The sequence below is a fragment of the Lagenorhynchus albirostris genome, chromosome 10, assembly GCF_949774975.1.
Source record: "Lagenorhynchus albirostris chromosome 10, mLagAlb1.1, whole genome shotgun sequence".
Classification (NCBI taxonomy): domain Eukaryota; kingdom Metazoa; phylum Chordata; class Mammalia; order Artiodactyla; family Delphinidae; genus Lagenorhynchus; species Lagenorhynchus albirostris.
The window spans coordinates 102,140,647-102,164,704 of record NC_083104.1 but is presented as its reverse complement, the minus strand read 5'-3'; the positions used below and the strand labels follow the sequence as shown (position 1 = coordinate 102,164,704).

At 50.6% G+C, this 24,058-nt stretch overlaps 1 long non-coding RNA gene across 1 annotated transcript; it reads left to right on the top strand.

Moving 5' to 3' along the window:
- The first annotated feature begins 223 nt into the window (after positions 1-223).
- LOC132528261 (uncharacterized) lies at positions 224-2,444 on the top strand. The gene is made up of 2 exons (XR_009543147.1): positions 224-906; positions 2,317-2,444. It is a non-coding gene; the product is annotated as an uncharacterized LOC132528261 (long non-coding RNA).
- The last annotated feature ends 21,614 nt before the right edge of the window (positions 2,445-24,058 follow it).

Below are 24,058 nucleotides of genomic sequence, written 5' to 3'. Positions count from 1 at the left end.
GGGAAACACAGTCAGCTCTCACAATAGATTGAGAGTGACCGTGCGAACGACGAGGATAAAGATGAAAATAACCGTGTCCTTCTTTCCCCCCTTTTCACCCTAGTGTGCCGTTTGTTTGCATCTTCAGTGCCAGGCGGGGGTCTTTCCCAGGTGCCTCCCCAGAGCCAGCCGTCCACGTTCTGCACAGCCAGGCATCCTCTCAGGGGACAGCTCTGGAGCAGTCGCATCTTTTCTTTAAGGAGCACAAAGACCTCGAGGTTGCTTTCTTTCTGTTTTGCATCACTTCCCTGACTAATACAGACACACTGTATTTGCATAACATAGTTTTGGTCCGCATGGGACCCCAGCTCCAGCTTCCTGAATATGCATTTTATTCTGTGCGATGTCTGAACGTTGCAGCTCTAATCTCATCACCAGCCTGTGTACTTCCACTGAGTTATTCTCCAGGCTTTAGAACCGCACCTCCAATTTGTAAGCTGAGCTAACGATTACATTTTCATCTCTGAAAGATGTTAAATGAAAGCATGCTTTGTGGGGAGAATAAATTGAAGATCTCAGCATGAGTGGCCCCCGACCCCCAGCCCAGCGTCTCTGCTTGCTCAGTGGAGGCTGGAGAATAAACTCCCCTTTCTCTCGAACATTCATCTTCACCCAGAGAACCTTGCGGGAACTACGCTCTTAATACAGCACTGTTTGGCCCCCTTCACTGAGATGCTTTCATTTGATCAGCCCAGAGAATAACCATTTCGCAGCCTTGGAGACAGAGTTCAGTGATTGAAGCACCAGCCGATGGAAACGGCGTGGGACCCCAGATAGCTGGGATCGATGAAGAAACTGTCCATCCCTAAAAGAACAGGACAACAGACAGGCTGCAGTTGCAAAAACTACAATCAGAATTTCGCTGAGGTAGGTCAAAGGCAGAGTCAGAATCACTCTTCCAAGTCATTTCCATTTCTTTGCGTTCTCACTTAGGGTTAGCTGCTTTGGGGCCAATTGCTTTGCCCAAATGATTTCGTTTAACCCTTAGCACAATCCTTGGAGGTTGATTTTTTTTTTTTTAAATCCTCATTATACAGTTGAGGAGCCGGAAGCAAGTGACTTTCTCTAGGTTCCACGGTAAGGGAGGGATCAGAGTCGAGTCACTGGGTCTGTGGGTTTGCAGTAATGTGCAGGTTCAACTGTCACCCAATCCTGGGTCTATCCCTTCAGTGTCTTCAGGCCGGTTTTCTAAGACCTTCCAGGGCAAGACCACACTCACGTCAAACCTCCTTCTGCCAACTATGTGCTTTGCCAGCTGACACTTCCTCTTATGGCTTTTTTTTTTTACCTCGGGACCCGCTTTCTGACAAGATGGGGGTTTTCTACACCAGGCTCATCACCAGAATCATCTGGGGTGCTTATTAAAAATAGAAGGGCCCCCACAAAAAATAGAGGTGCCCCAGCATCTCTTGGAGACTCCGATTCATGGAGCTGGGGGTGGGCAGGGACCCACAAGTTTCTTTGTGTAATTCTGATAAATAATCAAGTTGGGGAAGAGATGTCATTTCCCCAAAGTTTTTGACCCATGCACCCCCTTCATGTAATATATAATCTGAAAACTCCTTCAAAAGTAAAAAAACTCCTTCAATATTAAAAAAGAATTTATATGATGTTCGCTAAAAGTCATTTTAATTTTAGTATCTTATTTCAGATCAATATGATATCAAAGGATGTCAGAAAGTATTTCTAATGTAATATTAATGATGATCATAATTTGTAAGATGCATTTTTACTTTTTCTCCCTTCACGAGTGACTTGTGATATGTAACATACTTTAATTTTATACAAAAACGAACACACAGGTTTTTGGCAAACCAATTTTTAAATGATTTTTATATTGTGTTTGGTTTGGGCAAACAACAAATATTACAATGCAGCTTGAAATTTAACAATGTTAAGGGCATCAGAAGTGGACCATGGGGCTTCCCTGGTGGTGCAGTGGTTGAGAGTCCGCCTGCCGATGCAGGGGACACGGGTTCATGCCCCGGGCTGGGAAGATCCCACATGCGGTGGAGCGGCTGGGCCCGTGAGCCATGGCCACTGAGCCTGCGCGTCTGGAGCCTGTGCTCCGCAATGGGAGAGGCCACGACAGTGAGAGGCCCGCGTACCGCCAAAAAAAAAAAAAAAAAAAGTGGACCATGGACTTAATTTTTAAAGAATTTTCATATTTTGTTTCAAAATGATAAGATAAGGGAGAGGGTGTTTCTTTTGTTAGATTTTAATTTCAATAAATGGAAAAGCAATTGGATACAATGATTACTGTTTTTTCTCTTTTAGACAATGGTCTGGATATCCTGAACTGACATCCTGTAAGAATTTCAATGTATTGAACGTAACTGGTAAAATTTTGGAAGCTTATGTGAGGAATGATTGTTATTTTCTTCATAAACTTGGATTTAAATGTCCGTATTCCAAATGCTTTGTTGATTTAACCAATGGCCCATTGCGGGCATGAATTACACAGTGTAAAACTAAGATGAAAAATCACGTAAATGCTGTCAGGAGAGGCAGCGCGGCCTGCTGTTCTCAGCGAACCGGGTGACAAAGTCCCATCCCTCCTCCACGGCCGCCACGGGGCCTCCCTCCTGAGTTCTCAGAGCTGCAAGCTGTCCAGTAGTAAAGGGGAAATCTCTGAATAGCTATTTTGTTCATTTATGATTTTAAAACGAAAGTAGCAGCAGGTGCTGTCAGCACCTTCATGACTTGACCCTCTGGAACAGGTTCAGAGACGCTCCTGGGGACCCGGGAAGGGGTCGGGAGGCTCTGCGGCTCCTGGTACCTCAGCGAGGTTCTCAGTCCCAACCGCCCATCTAAGTCATCGGGGCAACTTTTAAAAGATGGGTGCCCAGGCCCAGCGCAGCCCATTAACCAGACTCTTTGGTGGAAGCTTCCAGTGTCAGGACCAATCTCCGCAGGTGATTCCAACGTGTGGCTGTGAGCCAGCAGCCCAAGGGGATGAATCGGACACTGTGACAGGCTTAGCGGTGGAAGGAGTTTGGGGGCAATTAGGCCTAAGGCCTGAAACCCCATCAGGATCCTGGCCTTCTCCCCGATGCTCCGTGTCTTCAAGGAGTCCACAGCGGCGTGAGGAAAGCACACACACCCAAAAAAGCATTCTGCCTGAAGGATTTTGAAACTTGCCTGCAAGTCACTGTTAAAGATGACACCTTTGCACATGCAGGTTTTTGGAGGCCACGCCCACATCAGTGAGCATGCTGTCACCACCACCCCCGCCAGTACAGGGTGCTCCCCAGGTCCCGCTTGAGGACAGTGTCTTGTAGGAGATGCCAGCTCCACCCACACACGTTCCTGAGCGCTGGCTCTGTGCCCGGCCTCACACTGACCCCTGACAACATGCAGATGAAGCTGTGGCCCTGCCCCAAGAACCTCCATCCAGTCGGGGACAGATGAGCAGATCGGGGGTTACAGCCACTGTGCTGAGAGCCGAGACGGGGGTGCCGACAGCATCCTCACCCCTGCCACCATCCCAAAGGTGACATGGGTGGGGAGCCAGCATTTGAGCAATTTCACCTTCTTTGCACATTCAGATATATTATATAGAAACCTATAGAATGCATTAAAATATCTAGTTCGCACGTGTCTGTGTGTATGTACCTGTGTGGGTGTGTATATATACAGCTTTTGTTGTTGTTTACAGAACAGACGAGCAACCGCAAAGTATTCCATGGGAAACTTCCTTCCACTGCAAGTAACGGGCTCATTTCAAATAGTGCCTAAACGTGTCGTCTTTGGATCGGGGGCTTGTGGGAGAAGAGGCTGGGTGAGTGGGTTGGAGCTGACGTGGGAGCTCTGCATGCCAGGCTGGGCATTGTCTAGAGGTGTTATTCTGAACGTTATGAAGAGCTGTGTGTGCGCGCATGTGTGTACACGTGCGTTGGGGGAGGGTGGTTGTGTATGTGTGTGTTGGGTGTATGTCGTGTGGGTGAGTGGCGTGTGGTGTGTGTGTGTGCGTGCCCAGGCACGTGTGTTGGAGAGCATGTGTGACATGAGCAGACCTATCCTGGGGGACCCCTGGTAGCAGCTGTGCTCTACACTATTGGGGGACAGTCTCTGGTGGGGCAGGGTGGGCAGGTAGGAGTCCGTTGAGTCAGAAAGTTCCCTTGGAAACAGAAGGAAAGGGGCAGGAGAGGGACCGTGGAAAAGGGACTGATGTCAGATTTGGTACCAACCAGATGCGGGGCCTGGGGGAGGGTAGCAGGGCTGTGAGCTGTGCTCCTGCCTGATGGTACCTCTGATGGGGGAGGGGCACCCGAGGGGATGGGAGAGCCCCTGAGCTCAGCTGGTGCTTGGTTGAGTCTGAGATGCCGAACTCAAGGGAAATTGGAGCTCCAGACACTAGTTAAGACATCGTCTAAGAGAGAGGACAGGACGGGGAGGAAAATGTGAGGGACAGGAGGGGCCTGAGGGGTGGCTGCCCAGGGCAATGGGCCCGGCTCTGGGGCCCCATCGGGCCAGCTCACTGTCCTTTGGATGTGATGGAGGGAGCGGTCAGGACCCTGAACCGGTGGAGAAAGTCAGGGAACATGCAGAGCTGCCGAGCTGCCCTGAAGACCCCCAGCACAGCAGGGGCTGCGGGTCAGCGCCTGCGGGGCCTGCTGGGGTTTCTCCGGCTCTGTGCCTCCGGGGGACCCACATCCGGGCCCTCGAGGTGCGCCCACCCCCCCAGCAGCAGCTTCCCTCAAGGGCCTGGGGGTGATGGTCCTGATGCCCTGAGGGTCGCCCCTCTTCTCCGGCGGGGTGCGCTCTGCTGATTTATTCAACACAGAATTCGGGAGACAGTCTCTTTTGTCAGCTCTTTTCTCCTCCAAGTAAACAGATCAGTAAGTGGCGATAGCCAGCAGGGCAGGAAGAAGGCTTCCCCAGCCTCCCAGGCTCCCGTAGGACCCCCGCCCCCCGACCACGGAAAGCCGGTCGGGAAAGCGGCTTTGGGGGTTTGCTCCGTTTTCCCGTCATCAACATGGAATTTTCATGCAGCAGCTTGAAGTTCCTTCTAAGAGAACAGAACGAGGTGGAGTCAGCAAGACGTGTGAGTACACGCAGCTCGACGCTGCCAGACGTGGGGGCGGGAGCGGTAGGGGGAGCCGCCAAAGCCTCAGGAAGCTCGTCCTGCCCAGGCCGCCCGCTTGGCATCAAAATAGAGCCTTTCTTTACCAGAAAGGCTGTCTGAGTCGGAGTTAACCCAGTTCAGCCGACTTTCATCCCTTACTCAGAACTGAAATCGGTGTCTATGCTCGAAACCACACTCACGTTAACTCATTATTTCTATACGCCATCCAGGCATGAGCCTCCCGTGGCCTCACAGTGAGTGTGTGTATGCAAGTGTGTATGTGAGTGTGTGTGTGTGTCTAGGTGTGTGTGTGTGTGTGAGACACTTTATCTCTCACACTGCCCACACCTCTGGACGCCAGCAGCCCCGTCCTGCTGGACGAGCTGAGCTTTGGGTACCAGTACGAGGCCCAGGACTGCGTCCCCCGGTGGGTGTGGAGTGGATCCTCGGTACAACGTTCCCCTCACCCCATTAGCATGGTTTCCAGCCCCTAATGGCCTCTGCCCTGGAAAACGTGCTGTGCGAGGCAGTATTGCGGTATCTGACAGACTGCACTAATTTGTGTCTGAATTAATCCTGTAAACCACCTTTACGGTTCTTGCCTCCCATCCTGCATGTCCAGACCAGCCTGAGGTTACCCCGGGAGTCTGCATTTGACGGTACACAGCGATGGCTCTCCTCCTTCAAATGCGAAGTACGCATCATTTTGTGCTCACCGCTCTGTTATGACCTGAAGTGCACTGCGGCGACGGAGCTGCCGCTCTGCAGGCTCCGCTCAGGTGGGACAAGCCTGCCCTTGGCCGAGCGGTGAGCTCCCTCCAACGCTTGGCTGTTCCGGTTCCAGCCGGCACTTGTCACGAACCGTCCGTCCCAGGTGCGTGTTCGCCAGGAAACTTTCCAAAGCCCTGTGTGATTCACCCCACGGGCACAGAGCCAAGAGCACTTTCGTGCCAGGAGGCTGCCGCCCCCCGTTTGCTTATTGCCAGGGTGGTCTCACCTCTGCACGGCGCATGAGCATCTGAAACTCGTCTGCCGGGGCCCAGGGCTCTGCTGGGTCATGGTGGAAGGGCCCTGAGAGGCTCAGGCCAGCATACTCTGCACCTGTGGATCTCCTAGCTGTCATTATTTTCTCTGCTGTCTGTTCTTACCTGAAACCATCAACACAAATGGAACTTTTACTGCAAAATATACCACAACATGCAAGGCAGGGGCGCCCAAGAGTCAGCTTGGGCGTTGTCTGAGGGGTTCCAGAGGCTCTCAGCTGTGCCGGGTGACCCTTTAGATGCAGCTCATGGAGAGATCTGGGGGTGCCAGGGGAGGGACCAGGGAGGCCAGGGCACCAAGGGGGCCCACAGCTAATTACCCGCCAGTCTGGAAGCTTTGCAATGCATAACAGTCTCTGTGGCCTTCCTGGAACGCGGTGGGGAACTTCAGCACTGATGTTAACCCAGCTTCTGTCCCCTTCACTCCCTGACCCCTTCCCGTCTAAGATGTCTTCCAAGCAACTGAATTGATCCAGGAGCTCTGCACAGACATAGAAGGTGCAAATATGAATGAACACGCCCTCACCTGCACGCACAGGTAAGTGGAGGGGCAGCCCTCACTCACACAGCACGACCTGACCGGGGGCCAAGGTCGTTGGGTCGTGTTTTATAGCTGTTGAGAATGACGCTGCTGTGAACACTGGTGCACAAATACCTACTCAAGACCCTGCTTCCACTTCTTTGGGACATATGCCTGGAAGTGGAATTGCTGGATCATACGGGAATTCTTTGCTTATTTTTTAAGGAACCTCCATATACCGTTATCCTCCATGTAACCTCCATATACCATTATCCATATACCGTTATCCCAAGTGGCTGCACCCTTTTGTGTCCCAGCCAGCAGTGCACAAGGGTCACGATTTCTCCAAATCCTCACCAACACAAGTTAGTTTCTGGTTTGTGATCGTGGACATCCTAACAGGTATGAGGTGGTATCTCGTTGCGGCTTTGATTTGCATTTTCCTGATAACTAGTACAGAGACTTTGAAACCCCGCCCATTTTCTTTATTAATTTACTAGCACACAGAAGAAAGAGGAGCTGCAGCGCCCAGACTCAATTATTGAGCACAGGTCGCAGCCCCTACGACACCTGGCCCCTGAACACCTCAGCAGGCGTCGTTCTGAGACTTTGAACCTTGGCCTGTGGGTTCGTTCCAAACAGGGATGCGTCTCAGGTCCCGTGGACCAGGCTGGAGCATCACTGCCGGGTAGCACTGCTGTTCTTGATCCGGTTGGAGTTTCTGCACCAGCAGCTTCCAATTTTCTAATAAACTGTAAACTCTCACTGGTACCTTGCCTTGGGTGGTCCCCAACAGATCTGAGCGGTGCAACTCATGCTATCACGTCCCCCCTCCCCACCCCCCAAGAAACTTCCGAAGGACTCCAGCTGGCGTTCAGCATCTTTACGTTTGTTCTTCTTGTAAATATGTTCTGCAGTGAAATGAAGGTTAGGCTTTCTGATCCCGTGATCCTTCCCGACTCCCGCGGGCATCCGTCCTTTCTGGATTAGTGACATGTAGGCATTTCCATGTTCTCCTGGAGCTGAATCATGGCGGCTGGATTCTTGCTGTGTGTGGCTGGCCCAGCTCCCAGGGCCCGGCATACTCCGTGGCCAAGTCTGTGAAAGCCACGCAGGAACCTGCTAAAGATAACGAAAACCAGCAGTGGCAGTTCCGCCTTTCGGTGGAAGGGTCCTCACGGGGCTCATCCTCAGGGTTAGGGGCAAACAAGGCGCATTTCGTTCTCAGTAGCTGAGCCAGGGCTGCTGAATGTTCTGTCTTTCTCATGGGCGGTGTCCTTTGGGTTTGAGTCACGATTAGGGATCTGCTCAGATGACCAGGTCTGCAGTGGTGGCTGCACATTAGAACCACCTGGGAGCCTCTAACGATCCCCATGCCTGGGCTCTAGCCCCCACCAAAGAAATCTGAATCTTGGCATCGGTGCTTTTTACAGAAACTCCCCAGGTGACACCAGCAAGCAGACATGCTTGAGAATCAGCTTCTAAACTTGAATGAACATGCAAATCACCAGGGCATCCTACTAAAGATGCAAATTCTGAAGAGCAGGTCTGTGAGGGGTCTGAGATCCTGCATTTCTGACCTGCTCTCCAGTGACGCAATTCTGCTGGTCCACACTTTGAATAGCGAGTCTGAAACAGGGCTTGGCAAAGCGTGGCTCAGAGGCCAGATGCTTTATTTTTTTTTAATTTTTTTTTTGGCGGTACACGGGCCTCTCACTGCTGTGGCCTCTCCCGTCGTGGAGCACAGGCTCCGGACGCGCAGGCTCAGCGGCCATGGCTCACGGGCCCAGCCGCTCCGCGGCATGTGGGATCTTCCCAGACCGGGGCACGAACCCGTGTCCCCTGCATCGGCAGGCGGACTCTCAACCACTGCGCCACCAGGGAAGCCCCAGATGCTTTTTTAAAAAAATGTTTTTGGCTGCATCAGGTCTTTGTTGTGGCACGTGGGATCTTCCTTGCAGTCCACGGGATTTTTTGTAATGGCGCGCAGGCTTCTCTCTAGCTGTGGCGTGCAGGTTTTTTCTCTCTAGTTGTGGCGCGCAGGCTCCAGGGCACGTGGGCTCTGTAATTTGCAGCACCCGGGCTCTCTCGTTGAGGCTCACGGGCTTAGTTGCCCCACCGCATGTGGGATCTTAGTTCCCTGACGAGGGATCGAACCCACGCGTCCCCTGCATTGTGAGGCAGGTTCTTTACCACTTTACCATCTGAGGGACCACCAGGGAAGTCCCTCAGATGCCTAATTTTGTAAATAGTTTTACTGGGGCACAGCCATGCCCAACTGGGTAGTTATAACAGACCGTATTACCTGAAAGCCTAAAATATCTACTGTCTGGCTCTCTACAGAAAAAACATGCCAACCCCTGGTTTAAAGCATGCTAATTAATGCTGGTATATCTGTTACGAACTCAATGACCCAGGCTGTAGGTCATGATCATTATAAGATGATGGTGACTCAGAGGGTCTCCCTCCCTCAGAGGGGCAAGGCACATTTTTAAGTCGCAGTAATTATTAGATCGTCTGACCTCCTTTTGAACCTTTCAGATTTGGTTTACAATTGTGGAAGTGAAAATTGTTTTTTGTGCAGAGAATGTACTAAAAAAAAAATAAAGAGCGAGAGGAAGGATAATTTAAACTCCTCTGAAAGTTCTTTGGCTAATGTCTTAGCTGTGCAGTCTATCGTCCATAAAATTCTAATGAATTATTGTCACTTAAAAGTTTTCTACCATTTAAAAATTATACAAGTAATATATGTTTGTTGAGAAAATATGAACATATGGTTCTTACAATCTGAACATCCAGAAATAACCACTAAAATGTTTGAATATACTCTTCAGGCCATTTCTGTACATACATATACCACATGCCACAGTGTAAACAGTCTCTGGTGTCAGTTTTCTCATCTCTAAAGTGTGGAGAATAATAATACTTCTCCAGGGGGGTGTTGATAGGATTAAATGAGATCATGTGTGTGAAGTGCTGAGCTCTCGTTAATAGCTCAGTAAACGTTAAGTTTAGAAATGGCGTTCTATTGTTTCATAAACTACCCCCAGGGTTTGGGGGCCAGTCATAAAATCGGTACATGCCACTTTCATCATTCTCTTCTGGAGAGAACCTGGTCTCAAGACCACACACCTTCCTCCAAGGGATGCCGGGACATGCAGTGCAGCTGGGCAGGCACCCAGACTGAAACCAGGACCTCGGGGTGTGGGTGAGGGATTTAGGTGGAAAGCTAATCTCTGCCACAATAGACTTTACCCCATTTTTCTATGAGAGTGTTCATCTTTTGCTATTCGATGCATGTGAGTTCTTTATAAATTAATGATAGGAATTTTATGACACATATATTGCAAAATTTTTCTTTGGTGCCCTTTTCCACTTTTAATTGTGTTTATGGGGTTTCTAGTTTAAAAATTAATTTAGTAATATATGCACATATGGACGTTGTAGAAAATTTTGAAAATAACCAAAAGAATGAATTAAAAATTGCTCAGAATTCCACAACTATAGATAACAACTCTGTTAACACCTTGATTTAGTTGATGTGTGTGTGTGTTTGTGTATATGTGTATGTGTGTTTCTTCACACACAATTAGATTTATGCTTTATATTCTATATATAGTTTTAAATCCTGCTTTTTTGCTTAAAATTCTACTGTGAGAATTCTCCCATCCCACTGGAATTTAAGAGATAACTTTTTTTTTAACATCTTGATTGGAGTATAATTGCTTTACAATGGTGTGTTAGTTTCTGCTTTATAACAAAGTGAATCAGTTATACATATACATATGTTCCCATATCTCTTCCCTCTTGAGCCTCCCTCCCACCCTCCCTGTCCCACCCCTCTAGGTGGATACAAAGCACCGAGCTGATCTCCCTGTGCTATGCGGCTGCTTCCCACTAGCTATCTATTTTACGTGTGGTAGTGTATATATGTCCATGCCACTCTCACTTTGTCACAGCTTACCCTTTCCCCTCCCCATGTCCTCAAGTCCATTCTCTCGTAGGTCTGTGTCTTTATTCCCGTCTTACCCCTAGGTTCTTCATGACCTTTTTTTTTCTTAGATTCCATATATATGTGTTAGCATACGGTATTTGTTTTTTCTCTTTCTGACTTACTTCACTCTGTATGACAGACTCTAGGTCCATCCACCTCACTACAAATAACTCAATTTCATTTCTTTTTATGGCTGAGTAATATTCCATTGTATATATGTGCCACATCTTCTTTATCCATTCATCTGTCGATGGACACTTGGGTTGCTTCCATGTCCTGGCTATTGTAAATAGAGCTGCAATGAACATATTGGTACATGACTAAGAGACAACTTTTAATGACTGCTCAACAATCCATCATTTAGATGTTCAATATTTCATTTCCTCATATTTCTAATTTTGGGTATTAGATTGTTTCCATATTTTCACTGTTACAAATAATGTCTCAGTAAGTGTCTTTCTTCCCAGACCCTTGGCCACCCCTTCACACATTCGGTAACCGTGCACTGTGCGCCCATGACACACCAGGCACCCTCCTGGGGTTAGGAAGACATCACTGCCCTGGGCTTGGGGCTCACAGTCTCATCCTGCTTGTTTCCGTAGCATACGTTTCTAGAAGGGGAATGACTGTGTCAGAGACACAGAGAGAGAAGCTGGGGCGGGAGGAGCTGAGCCTCGCTAAGGGAGTAGCTCTGGAGCCGGGGCCCCCGCCTCCCCTTCTGGGGGCAGAGATGGCCATTCCCCAAGGACTGCGGCCTGTTCGTGCTGTTGTTTCTTCAGCGTTTGGTTCAAGCTTCCCTTAAAGCATACATGTAATAATGAAGCCCTACACGTGTGCTTCCAGGACAGAGTGGACTCTTCCGTGCGCAGCAGGGGAGCATCAGGGCCCTTTGTACGGTGGCTGGTGATGGAAACGCAACGGATTGTGGGAGTCATTCTGCCCTGACACTCGTGGGTGCCAAGGCCCAGCACGAGCAGAGGTCCTCACCCTGTCGGCCTACATATTTAAAAGTTACTCATCAGATGGTCGAACAGACTAAGCTCTTGTCCCCCTGCCTTTGCAAGTACACCTTCATCATGACCTGAGGAGCAGGTTCAGATTTGGGACTTCTGGCGCTTTGAGGTTAATAACACGCAGGGATGCAGGACCAGCCTGCGACCTGCCTCGTCTCCTCCCCAACGCCCGAGAGGCCTCCCAGCCCCATCCACAGCCCGCCAGCAGCCGCCCTGCTTCACCCCGAGGGCCTGGGGTGTGGTACCCCGGGAGGAGAGACCCGGGGAACGGGTCCATGTCAGCCCTGAAGGTGGGAACAGGCAGTTTGGGCAGGAAATACGGGCTCCCAAGGACCTGGAACATAGTCCGGAGAGAGTCGTGGGCTCCAGGTGGACACATCCTCACCCCAGCGGGCGTGGGGCTAGATCAGGGACCCGTGAAGCCTGGGGCCAATGCAGGGCCCCTCTTGCTTGGGTCTAAGCCGTGCTGTGAACAGCTGCTATTGCATTGTTGCTTCCAAATCACATGGTTCAAGGTTCTCGGTCGACTCCCGGGTGGTGACAGCCCAGCCAAGATGTGACTCCGGCAGCCTGAGTCCAGAGTCCACTCTCTTCACGGCGGTGCTTTGCTGCTCCTCACAGAAGGATGGGAAGCCCTGGACTGGATTATCTCGAGACCCACTTCCTCCCAGGGATGGGCGTCAGCTGTGTGGGCAGGGCTGCTCCGGTCTGGCCAGCTCTGCAGTGAGGAGAGGTCCAGAGACCTCCACGGCACTGGGTCTGTCCCCTGACCATGACCTCACATCCGTTCGCTCTCAGATGTAGGTTCTATTACTAACTATTCCAAATCGGGATGTTGCTGAGCATTTAGGAACAGAGGTTCTAGTTTCTTCGTCTGAGTTTTCCCCGGATTATCTCCCTAAGTAGGATTGATCAAATGGCCCCTCCCAGCAGGACCCTTCTCTTGTCACTGTGGAAATTATGCGGTTCTCTACTCTCCCGGCAAATCAGTGTGAAGTGAACGCTTTCCCTTGGAAATGCTCCTAAGTCTCGGTTTTTCCAAAATACAAGTATTTTATCAAAACAATACTTCAATGATGGGAGCATTTTTCTGCGCTGCCCCATCTTAGCTCCGCAGATGGAGTTTGGGGTGGGACCAGGGCCGGCAGTGTGGCTCCATTCCTGCGTCACCAGGTGCAGAAGCAGGATTTGGGGACCGTTGGGGTCTTTCCCTCCCCTCTGCGCAGGCCAGCCTGGGGGCTTTGATAAAGAACCTTGGGAAGAGGCAGCCCGCATGCCCCGTGGTCCCCCCGCAGTGGCGGCAGTGGTCCCCTGACAGTGCCTTCCTCTGCAAAGGCGCGTGGAATGAACAGTCTCCCTAAATTAAGTCTATAAAACGTTTCCTATCTCCCCTATTACCCACGCCTCAGACTGAGTTCATGGGCAAAGGAGAGAGAGTAATCCATGTAGAATTTTGGTCAGTTGGGTAACCCCCCGGCACAGTTCTGGAAAATGTGATATGAGAGGGAAGTTCTGTATAATTGCCCAAGTGGGAGTGATTTCAATGTGCCTGTTGCTTCCCCTGGGCAGTGGCAGGATGGTTCTGTGTCTTTTTGTTCTCACTTACCCAGGGGTGAGTTTGTTTCCCCCTTTTTGCTTGTTAACACCCTTGTTAACGTTCACCTAGAGTGGCCATGATGGGTGAAATAAACATTTGAAGAACTAGCCCTGGCTCCCAGGCCTAACACAGTCGATCTCCCCCAGCCAGTATGGGTGGCTGCCAGCCTTTAGGATTCGTCCCAGTCATTTCATCCGGAAAGGCATGACAAGCAAAGGAATAGCCTGGCTCTCAGGAGGGCAGCAATGCCGTTGGATGGCTGAGATGGCATAGGAGCGCCGGGCCCACGGCCGCCCCGCTGGGACTAACCGTGGTGCGCCGAGCTCTCCAAAAGCAGGATGAGAAGCGTTGCAAGGGCGTGAAGGGAGTCCCCAGGACAGGCGGCCTCTCTCCAGATCGGATGTGGCACATGGTGGCTCGTGCACCCACACTTCCTCGGTTCTCCCGATAGCAGGCAGGCGGCACTGAGGTGACATCACTCCTTACCGCTGAGCCCGGGCAGAGCTTCACCGCCCTTCCCAGCAAAGCCCATCAGGCATGTGTTGCTGAAAGATGGCGTTTTCATGCAGGGTGAAGCCCAGTGGAAATCCCGCTCTAACGTCAGCCCGGGAGCCACCCAGCATGTCTCAGGAGGGTGGCGATGGCAGAGCCCGTCGGTGGCCTAGCTGCTCTTCCGGCTTTCTCTTTCTCGTCAGGATCCACAGCCCATTTCGGAGGCTGAAGGTATCAGGTACTTGGTTTCGCAGGCTTCTCTGCAGCAAGGACATAGGTGTGTGTCCTAACCCTGGCCAAGGGTTTGTATTCTGCCTGTAAAAGCTGTGGTGGACGTTTTCCTTCCTGGTAAGAAGAGATCCGCAGAGAGAAACCCCACTCCTTGTGCTTGGAACTTGCTTACCTGAAGATGTAACTTCCAGAGCCGTGACCCTCGTCTTGTAACCGCGAGGCGCCAAGCCCGGAAGTGAAGACCACTGCTCTGTGGACGGTGGGACAGAGGGACGGACACACCCGGGTCTGTAATAACCTGCTTGGGGGCTGAATTTAACATATTTGGAACCACTCACTTCTGGACTCCTCCTTACGAGACAGTAAGTCCTTGTGTAAGCTGCTTACAGTTGGATAAGCTAGTGCTATAGCCAAAAGCGTTCTTCCTGATCTGATCCCTTCCCCTGGGTTTGCGGCATCTCCTGCCTTAAATGGCAGAGCACAGCCCCCGGTACAGAAGCTGACTGTGCTGACTGGTCACTTTCCCAGCTTCCTGTGCAGTTCAGAACGGACACACTGCCTGGGCTCCACCGACGGTGCACCCAGGCCAGACCTTGTGTCAGAATCCAGTGTGTGAAGGAACAGAGGTGGTGCAGAGTTCATGCAGTGGAGGGGACAGAGGCTGCATCCAGTGTCCCCGGTGGCCAGGGCCGTGGCTCTGGCCGCAGCAGGAACTAGGCCCGTGACATCCGTGTCAAGAGTACTTGTGGTGCAGCAGTGGCCTTTTTTTTTTCCTGTACGCGGGCCTCTCACTGTTGTGGCCTCTCCCGTTGCGGAGCACAGGCTCAGCGGCCATGGCTCACGGGCCCAGCCGCTCCGTGGCAAGCAGGATCCTCCCAGACCGGGGCACGAACCCGTGTCCCCTGCATCGGCAGGAGGACTCTCAACCACTGCGCCACCAGGGAAGCCCGCAGTGGCCTTTTTTGATTGGAGTGTAGTTAATATACAATGCTGTGTTAGTTTCAGGTGTACAGCAAAGTGATTCAGTTATGTGTATATATATATATATATATATATGTAAATATATAAATATATATATATAAATATATATATATATGTAAATTCTTTTCAGATTCTTTTCCATTATAGGTTATTACAAGACATTGAGTAGAGTTCCCTGTGCTCTACAGCAGGTCCTTTTTGTTTGCTTACTTTATATATAGTTGTGTGTATATCTCAATCCCAAACTCCTAATTTATCCTCCCCACCCTATCCCAGCGGTGGCTTTTTTGTTGTGGGTGGAGAAGGCCATTCCTGTCTGCATAGCGTCCAAGCTGCCTCTCCATCCTTCCCAGAGAGTTTTGAGCTTCTCAATACCTTTTTAATCAATTCCCATTTTGCTTAAAATAGCAAAATCGGCTTCTGTCGCTTACATCTAAGGACACTGACCGACACAATAACCCACAGGCAGTGGTAGCTATGGACGATACTGCCCGCGAGAAGCCCTCTGTTAGCAAATTGCCCACGTGCCACCTCTTTTGAGCATATAAAGTAGACGCATCTCTGAGTCCTAGTGCATATCAAATCAAAACATTTTCCATTTTTATGTTTGGATTTCCAAGGTGAGGGAGGTGTAAAATTCAAGTAAATCGTTAAGAGAATCCTCCTAAAAAACACATGAAATATTATTTTCTACTTCCTGGAAGGAAACACAAGATCGGTTCTTCTTGCCTTTGTGGTTGCTCAGAGGGTCCAGGGTGACCCAGTTACCATGGCAAGAGCTTCCTTTTCAAAGCACAGCAGAGACGCAGCCATTCAGAACGTGTCCCGATGGGCATGTGATTCCTTCTGCTCCCGTGGACATCAGCTTCGCTGTGAGCTCTGTGTGTCGTTGCCGAGGTTCCTGAGACCTTGGTGTAGGGCCAGCTGAGTAGGTTTGGGTAACAGCTGTTTCTCTCTTGGTCCTGTTCTGAGTTCTGTGATCGATGAGGCTCTGAGAGAAGCCTGAAGCCACCAGCAGAATCGGTGTGAGAGCCAAGAGCTTCTCCCTTTTCAGGTCCTAACGCTACGTGGGCCTCGATGGTAGACCAGATACCTGACGCGGACCTTTTAACTGTTGAGTGGTCTGTAGATGGAAACTACCGCCACCGGCTCACTTGTTTCAAATCTTAATTTTTTGCCACCTCCTCATTTCCAACTTCTTTCTTCCTTAATTAATAATAATAATGATAATAATAATAATGGCCACTTTTTGTTTGTTGTTTTTTGTGGTACGCGGGCCTCTCACTGCTGTGGCCTCTCCCGTTGCGGAGCACAGGCTCCGGACGCGCAGGCTCAGCGGCCATGGCTCACGGGCCCAGCCGCTCCGCGGCATGTGGGATCTTCCCCAACTGGGGCACGAACCCATGTCCCCTGCATCGGCAGGCGGACTCTCAACCGCTGCGCCACCAGGGAAGCCCGGCCACTTTTAATTAAGCACACACTATCAGCCATGCTACATGCTAGATGCTTTATATATATTATCTAATCTAACCTCCTATGTTTCCTGCGAGATATTTTACAGATATTTCACAGATGGGAAAACAGAGATGCAGGGTGGTTAAGAAACTCACAGAGGTCACTTTGAGAGGTTGACATTATTAGTCATCTTTTCATACGTCCATGTTTTATCTCCCAGACAGACCCCTTGAAGGCAGGAACCAAATAATATCAATCTTTCTAAAACTCATGGTTTTAGAAATAATGCGTTGGGCTGGTCAGTTGCTCTGTCTTTAAATACATCCCAGTGTGGGAGGATGAGAAGGCTTGACTTGACACAGGATTGAGTGGTGCACTGGACCTGATTCGTCGTGTTTGCCTATTTCCATCATATGGGTGCTTCCCGCCACCACCACCACCCCTGGCTGCTTCCAAGTGGCCAGTGTGAAGGCATAGCGGGGAGATAGGTGCCGTTGGCTCTCAAGGGCTGTGGAAGGGACTGCAGCACCTCCCTGGCGCCTGGGCAGATAACAGGGTGTCTATAGCCCCAAAGCTGCTTTGTTTGGGAGGTATTTTGGCTGCTCTGTGATCCTCTAATAGTTTCTCAAAAGCACAATGCCTTGGAGGAGATTGGTGATGGGTTTGGTGGTTAATTTACCCAAATCTCATTCTGACACAGGGTTTCCTTCTGCTGGTGACTGCGCCTGCCTAGCACAGGACACACGGCTTCGTGCCTACCCAGGGGCACGCCCACACCCAGCATGGAGCTGTGTTTGGGCAGAGAAAGGCTGTGTGACCCCTGGCAACCCCTCCTCCTAAGAGCAAACACTTAGAGCAAAGCTTTTTTGCTGTGACTTAGAGGAACACGGTGAGGAATTTCTTCCAAGAATGATTAACCCTAAAGATAAGCAAAACACGCCTGAGCTAACAAGGAGTTTAAGGATCCGACATTCTTCCTGGCAGCGAGCAGATCTCATCATTCACCTGTGTCTGAGATGCTCTTGTTTAAACAAAAAACAAAACACCTCTTGTCTAAGCCTTGGTCAAACTTACCACCAAGAGGAATGCGTTTTAAAAGGCTTATAATTAGAGGTGCTGGATGCCATGTTGCTGAAACAACTGTTCATAAAACAATAAACATGTAATTCTGTTGTTAGAAGGGGAATGGATTTCTAATTTTTAGTAAATCTAAAAAGAGCTCCAAGTCCTTTAAGTTACTGAAACTGAAGTAATATCTAACAGCTCGGTAACAGACCGACATCCTCGACGTGTATGCTTGGGCTGGGGCACTCAGCACTCTCCCTACAAACTTTTATTGCATGTCTCTTAGGTACCAGACACCCTGTAAGAGCCTGGAGACATAAAGACGAAAAACACACAGGCCACTGACGTCGGAATGAAGTGGCTGGAGAATGCTTTCCGGGGCTTGGCAAACTACAGCCTGAGGGCCACACGCAGCCCGCAGCCTGGGGTTTACTGGACCAGGGCCACCTCCATTCACAGACACGCTGTCTATGGCCGTTTCTACCGCGACAGAACTAAGAAGCTGGGACGGAAACTGTACACCCACAAGGCCTAAGTGTCTATCATCTGTCTCTTTACAGAAAAAGGTTGCCAATCCCTGGCCTCGGAGGAGAGAATGCAGACCTAGCCCATGGCACTCATATCAGGATAAAGACAAGGACACGGAGCCTGGTGAAGTTGAGGGGGTGGGATCTACAGGGCAGAATGGGGACAGAGAAAGGGAGAAAGACAGGGCATAAGACCCAAGATATCTCTCCGGAGAGGGAGGGAGGGACATCTTTCCCACCTCAAGCGCCCTTATGTACACACCAGGCCTAGCATTTCCTGGACCTAATAGGCAAACTATATGTTTTTCCAAAACACCCCTGTATGAATGTGAGTGGCCTTTTGTCCTGGAGAGCCTGGGACAATATGTCTAAAATGAACACCTCTTTTTTGAGTTACTAGTTTATTGGAATATTAACTACTTTATCTAATGCTGTCATAGGACTCAAAAGGGGGCCAGCCACTTATATAAAACATAGCAATATTGAACTTGGCAAGTTAAAATCTATGAAAGTGTTTTTCTTAATCCTTATCATGACTGAACTAACCCAGAATAAATCCCTATCAGACAATGCAATCTTTAACAGATAATAATTTCACAAAATAGCCGCTCGACAGTGGAACTTTGCTTTATTTTTTTAATCTTAATTAGAGAATTAAGGACAAGTTCTGGGCCAGTATATAAGTGTTCTATGGGGGAAAGATGACCTTGAGGAACTGTTCATTCAGCCTCCTCCTTGACCCCCATGGTTCAATGAAAATATGCAGAGATCCTAAATCTTACCAACTTCATGAATCCTGTTACATTAAGTCCATCCCTGCAAAATAACCTTATTAATGACTATTCAACTCTGCAGACATTATTGGGGCCTCCTCAGTATAAGGCATGGCACTGTGCTGCTCTCAGGGGACAGAAGGATCAGGAAGAGATCAGGTGTTTTCCCTCAAAGAGCTCTCAGACCAGAGTGAAAGCACAGAGGTTCCCTGTGTGTCCAGATGTATCTGATGCGATCTATTCTTTTTTTTTTTTTACCAAAGTATAGTTGATTTACAATGTTGTGTTAATGTCTGCTGTACAGCAAAGTGACTCAGTTATACATACATAGATTCTTTTTCATATTCTTCTCCATGATGGTTTATCACAGGATATTGATACAGTTCCCTGTGCTCTACAGTAGGACCTTGTTGTTTAGCCATCCTGTATAGACTAGTTTGCATCTGCTCATCCCAAACTCCCCCTCCAGCCCTCCCCCACCGCCCCCTTGGCAACCACCCATCTGTTCTCTATGTCTGTGAGACCGTTTCAGATGCGAGCTGCTCTTAATAGAAGCAGAACCGTCCTGTTACCGGTGGCTACTGTTCCGTCTTCCATCACTTTCCCGGTTCTTCTGCCAATACTGTGAGCATCCTGCCCCCGCCAACCCTGTCAGTGGTTTGAGTGGACTCTGACACCCCCGACCTGCCCTGGCCCCATCCGGATGCCTCCTGCCCCCAGCCCCAGTGAGGATCCCAGGGTCCTCCCCGGGACTTGCTGAGCTGCTGCTGAGAGGACAAAGCCTTTCCTTCCTGGGTGTGAGGCTGTGGGCTTGGGTCGGAACACGGCCGCCATGGGGTCTCCCGTGGACGGGGTCTGGGACACTCAGAGAGAGGCCAGGAGAGCTTCGACCTCGGCCCAGGCTCTGCTTCCTGGCACCCCTGTCCTTCCCGCAGTTTGGCTTCAAGGTCGGTAAATCACCTCCTTTTGCATAAGTCAGTCGGGGTTGGGTTTCCGGGCCTAGCAGGACAATTCAGACTGATAAAAATGTGGCCAAGGAAGCAGGGGAGAGAGGGGGCTGGTTCCCCCTGGGGCATCAGGGAGGCCTTCCCGGTCGGGCGTCCAGCTGAGGCTGAAGACATAGCAGGGTGTCTCCAGGCAGAGGTGGGGGCCAGGCCAGGCGGCAGCCTGGCCCGTGCAGAGGTACGGCCGGCCGGGGCTGGCCCGGGGGAGGCCCAGGTCTGATGTGATGGGAGGTGTGGGGAGGGCCGGAGAGGACCAGGGAAAGAGAAACACTCGAAGGCAGGGTGAGGCCAGAGCATCTGTGATGAGCTTGGAATGCTCGCAGGAGAGGTGTTCCTAAAACCCGGGTCAGGAGTGCCATCCTTTTAGCCTGCCCTTGAGTAGAAGTTACTCCCAAGCAAGTGGCAATCTGTAGGGCAGCGGGGGCTGCGCGTGGCTGGACTCTGGCTCTCATTGCGACGGCTCACGTCCTGGCCCCTCTGTGATTAGGGCTTGCTTTCCTCTGCCGATGACCAGTGCCAGCCACGAACTCTCGGGAAGGAATAAGCCACCTGACACACATTCTACTCGGAAAACACAGCATTTTGGTCGGGTGTTAATCTGCCTGTAGCTTCTGCTAACAATTGAAACGTACATGTTATGGGTCTGGCCCTTGGAATCTAGAAGCTAAGCTTGAAGAGAGCAGTTGTGTGTGCGGTTCACAAATAAACAAATGTTCATGGCTAAATGTGAAAACCCCTCAGGTTTCTTGCAGGAGCTCAGTAATTCTCTCTGTCTTTGTTGACAGGAGACCTTAGGTTACAAGCAACGCATAATTCTTAAAGGCAGTTTCCAAAAGTCTCGGAGTCCGACAGATTGCTGCAACAAAAAATAAAAGCTGGGAGCAAAGCCAGGACCTCTCTGGACTATTTCTGCAGCTTGCTGAGAGCCTGAAATCATTTCCAAGTGAAGATTTTTGAAATGGGCCAGGGTCTGTGGTTAAATGCACTTGGGAAAGGCTGGCTACGCCATCCTTCTGTTGGGAGTGCACCAAACTCATGGTTTTCTGAAGGTTCTGAGAAGTCCCGCAGCAGAGGAGCAAGAGTCATTCGGGGGGCCTGGGGCGGCCTGGGACCCACTTCCATATGGCATAGCCACACAGGACATGGGTTGAGTTGTCGGTTTTCTTAAGGGGTCCAAAACAAAGCTTGGAGAGGCCACAGTTGGAGAAGAGAATTCGAAAGGGTCCGTGGCCACCTCTGCCCAGAAGCACGTTGTGAGCCAGCCTGTCCTGCGACGTGCTGGGCAGAGACCGTCCCCAGACTCAGACACCTGGCCTTCTGACCCGTCACGAACATGCCACCAGGATGGTGGCACTGAGGACACTGCGGCCCGCTGTCCCCCCTGAGGACACGAGCGGGAGTGAGCACGGCACGCGCGGGGCAGCGAGGAGGCCGGAATGACCAGAGCAGAGAGGGCAATGCTCTCACACATCAGGCCGGCAGGGAGTGATGTGTGTAGATCGGAAGGTATTGCCGTCAAGTAAGATAGCTCCTGGCTTTAAGAAGCCCAATGTCTAATGGATTGGGAATACCGGGATCGATTAAACCAGAGCACAGTTAACTGTATTACAGAGAAGAATACGGCTGTCTCTGGGGGGTGGGGTGGAACATAAGATGCCATAAGGATTCAAAACAGAGGAATCGCAACTGTTTGGGAGCAGAAGTATCGTGAACGTCTCCCCGGGGAGGAAGTCGTGTTAAGGAGGACCTCAAACAATGAGTGGAATTTCCAAAGTGGTGTCCAATACTGTTATCGGTTAAGAGCAATGCCAACCCCAAGGCCTGGAAAACCCAAGTGACAGCAGCTGAAGCATTAAAGACGGTTCATTATCTCATGTGAAGTACGGAGGCCAACGCATGAATCTCAAGAAACTGCTACGAGAACAGAAGCCGCGTCCAAAAGATTCCGTTCCGTGTAATCCCATGTGGGTGACATTCTAGGAAAGTCAGAACTATGGCAACAGAAGACAGAGCGGCAGTTTCCAAGAGCTGGGATGGGGCTTGACTACAAAGGAGCCAGAGGGAGCTTGCTGGGGGTGGGAAGGTCCTACTTCTTGACTGTGAGTGTGGTTACACTACGCCTACATGTATCAGAACTCCAAGAGCTGCACACTTACAGTGGGCTACGTTGTTTGCGTAGGCCTTAGTCAACCTGTGTTCTATTTTTTATTACAAAAGGATATAGATATTCATTGTAGAAAACATGAATAATACAGAAAAGCCCAACGGAGAACTTTAGACTCACGCATTGTATTGAAGCACATCCTTTCAGTGTTTGTTGTAATAGATTTGGGATTACACTGGCAGTGTTTCATAACCTTTGTTCAAAACTTAAATTTTAACGCCTCAGGAGTATTTCATCGTATGGATGTACCAAAAGTTACTGAACAGTCCCCATTTCGGGGGAATGTGTAGTTTCCGCTCATTTCTGATCATAAATAATCCTCTGCTGTGTCAGTGCCCTTACGAGGATCCGTGACATCCCCTCAGTGGCGTGTTTGGTGAAAGGGTCTGAACCCTTTTTAGCACTTGTGACACCTACCCAGGGGCATATTCTTTTGATTAGCCATTATCGTGGATACAAGTCATCAACCTGGGCAGGTAGATTTTATTTTTAAGGAATTGAAACCCAGATTGAGCCACCTGTCAGGAATGAGGAGACAGGCATGCTGTGGAAAGTCAACGGAATAAAACGACCAGACCTCTAGGAAGTCCCCTCAGCTGTTCGTAGGGGCGGCTTCAGAAGGAGGGGCTCCGGCGCTGCTCTGAACGGGCGCGGGCTGCACCAGACAGCCGGCGAAGAGCAGCTCTCGTCGGGGGAGAGAAGCCCCACACAGCCTCGTGCTCGCATCCTGGACACCAGTGTCCTGCGATTTCTTTATGTGCCTGTGGGCTCTCTGTTTATTCACGTAACTGCTCTGACCTCCATCCTCAGCTCCGTGGGGAAGGATTCGCGACCAGCTCTCATCACGACTCAGCACCGGGGCTCCGACCCCAGGCCGGGCTTTGACTCCAGGGACCTCGCCACCCAGGATGAGTAACCTGGGGGTTTACACCTGTGAATGTCCGCCCTCAGGTGAGCCGCTCCAGGGCTGTGCTGTCTCCTCTCCCAGATCCAGTTTGTAAGGACATCGTCTGGACCTGGGGCCCCGCCTACTTCTGTGTGACCTCATCTTAATTACACCTGCAGAAACCCTGTTTCCAAATGAGCTCACACTCGCAGGTAGCCAGATTAGGACGCCAACCCACCTTTCTGGGGATGCAATTCAACACAAATTTCATATTTTGTGTTCACAGCCAAAAACTTTATTATAAACACACACAAGCGTCAACCTCCTGATGGATTATGTAAACCCTTGGTTCCCCTTGGGGGGAAAATCGGGAGACATCTTTGGTTGTCATGACTGTGGGGGGTGCTCTGGGCACCCAGTGGGCAGAGGCCAGGGGTGCTGCTAGACACCCCACAAGGTGCAGGACAGCACCCGCGAGAGAGGTGTGTCGTCTGGTCTAAAACAAACATCCCACGTGGCGAGGCTTCAGCCTAGGTTTTCGGGGGACCCAGTGGTACCCACAGCACCTCCCGCAGACTTCCATCCTGCTGTCCCCCCACATCAGACACCTGGACCTTTACCACCATAGTGGATGGGGCTCGAGGCAAGTTCGTTTGACTTCAGGGAGGGGGTGAAAGCTGGGTGTAACAGGAAGTGAGAGACATCTGTTCTAAGTCATGACAATCGATCACTCACCTCTACGAATGAACACCTGCCACAAACAAAAACTAACAGTGGGCTTCCCTGGTGGCGCAGTGGTTGAGAGTCCGCCTGCCGATGCAGGGGACGCGGGTTCGTGCCCTGGTCTGGGAGGATCCCACATGCCGCGGAGCGGCTGGGCCCGTGAGCCATGGCTGCTGGGCCTGCGCGTCCGGAGCCTGTGCTCCGCGACGGGAGAGGCCACAACAGTGAGAGGCCCGCGTACCACACACAAACAAAAAAACTAACAGTGCTGGGAGCCGACGCAAAGAAAAGGTACAACAGCAAGTTGTGTGATTCTGGAAATGCCACGTTACCTGGAATGAGGCCAGTTTCCGTGAAACTGGGGATGACCCAGTGGATGCTTCATACATACCCGTGGGCGAAATAAGTAGTGTTGCAGGGAGGAGCTTTGAGAAAGAGCCTCACCTCAGAGGCCTCGCCCGTTATCACTCAAAACCCTTCGAA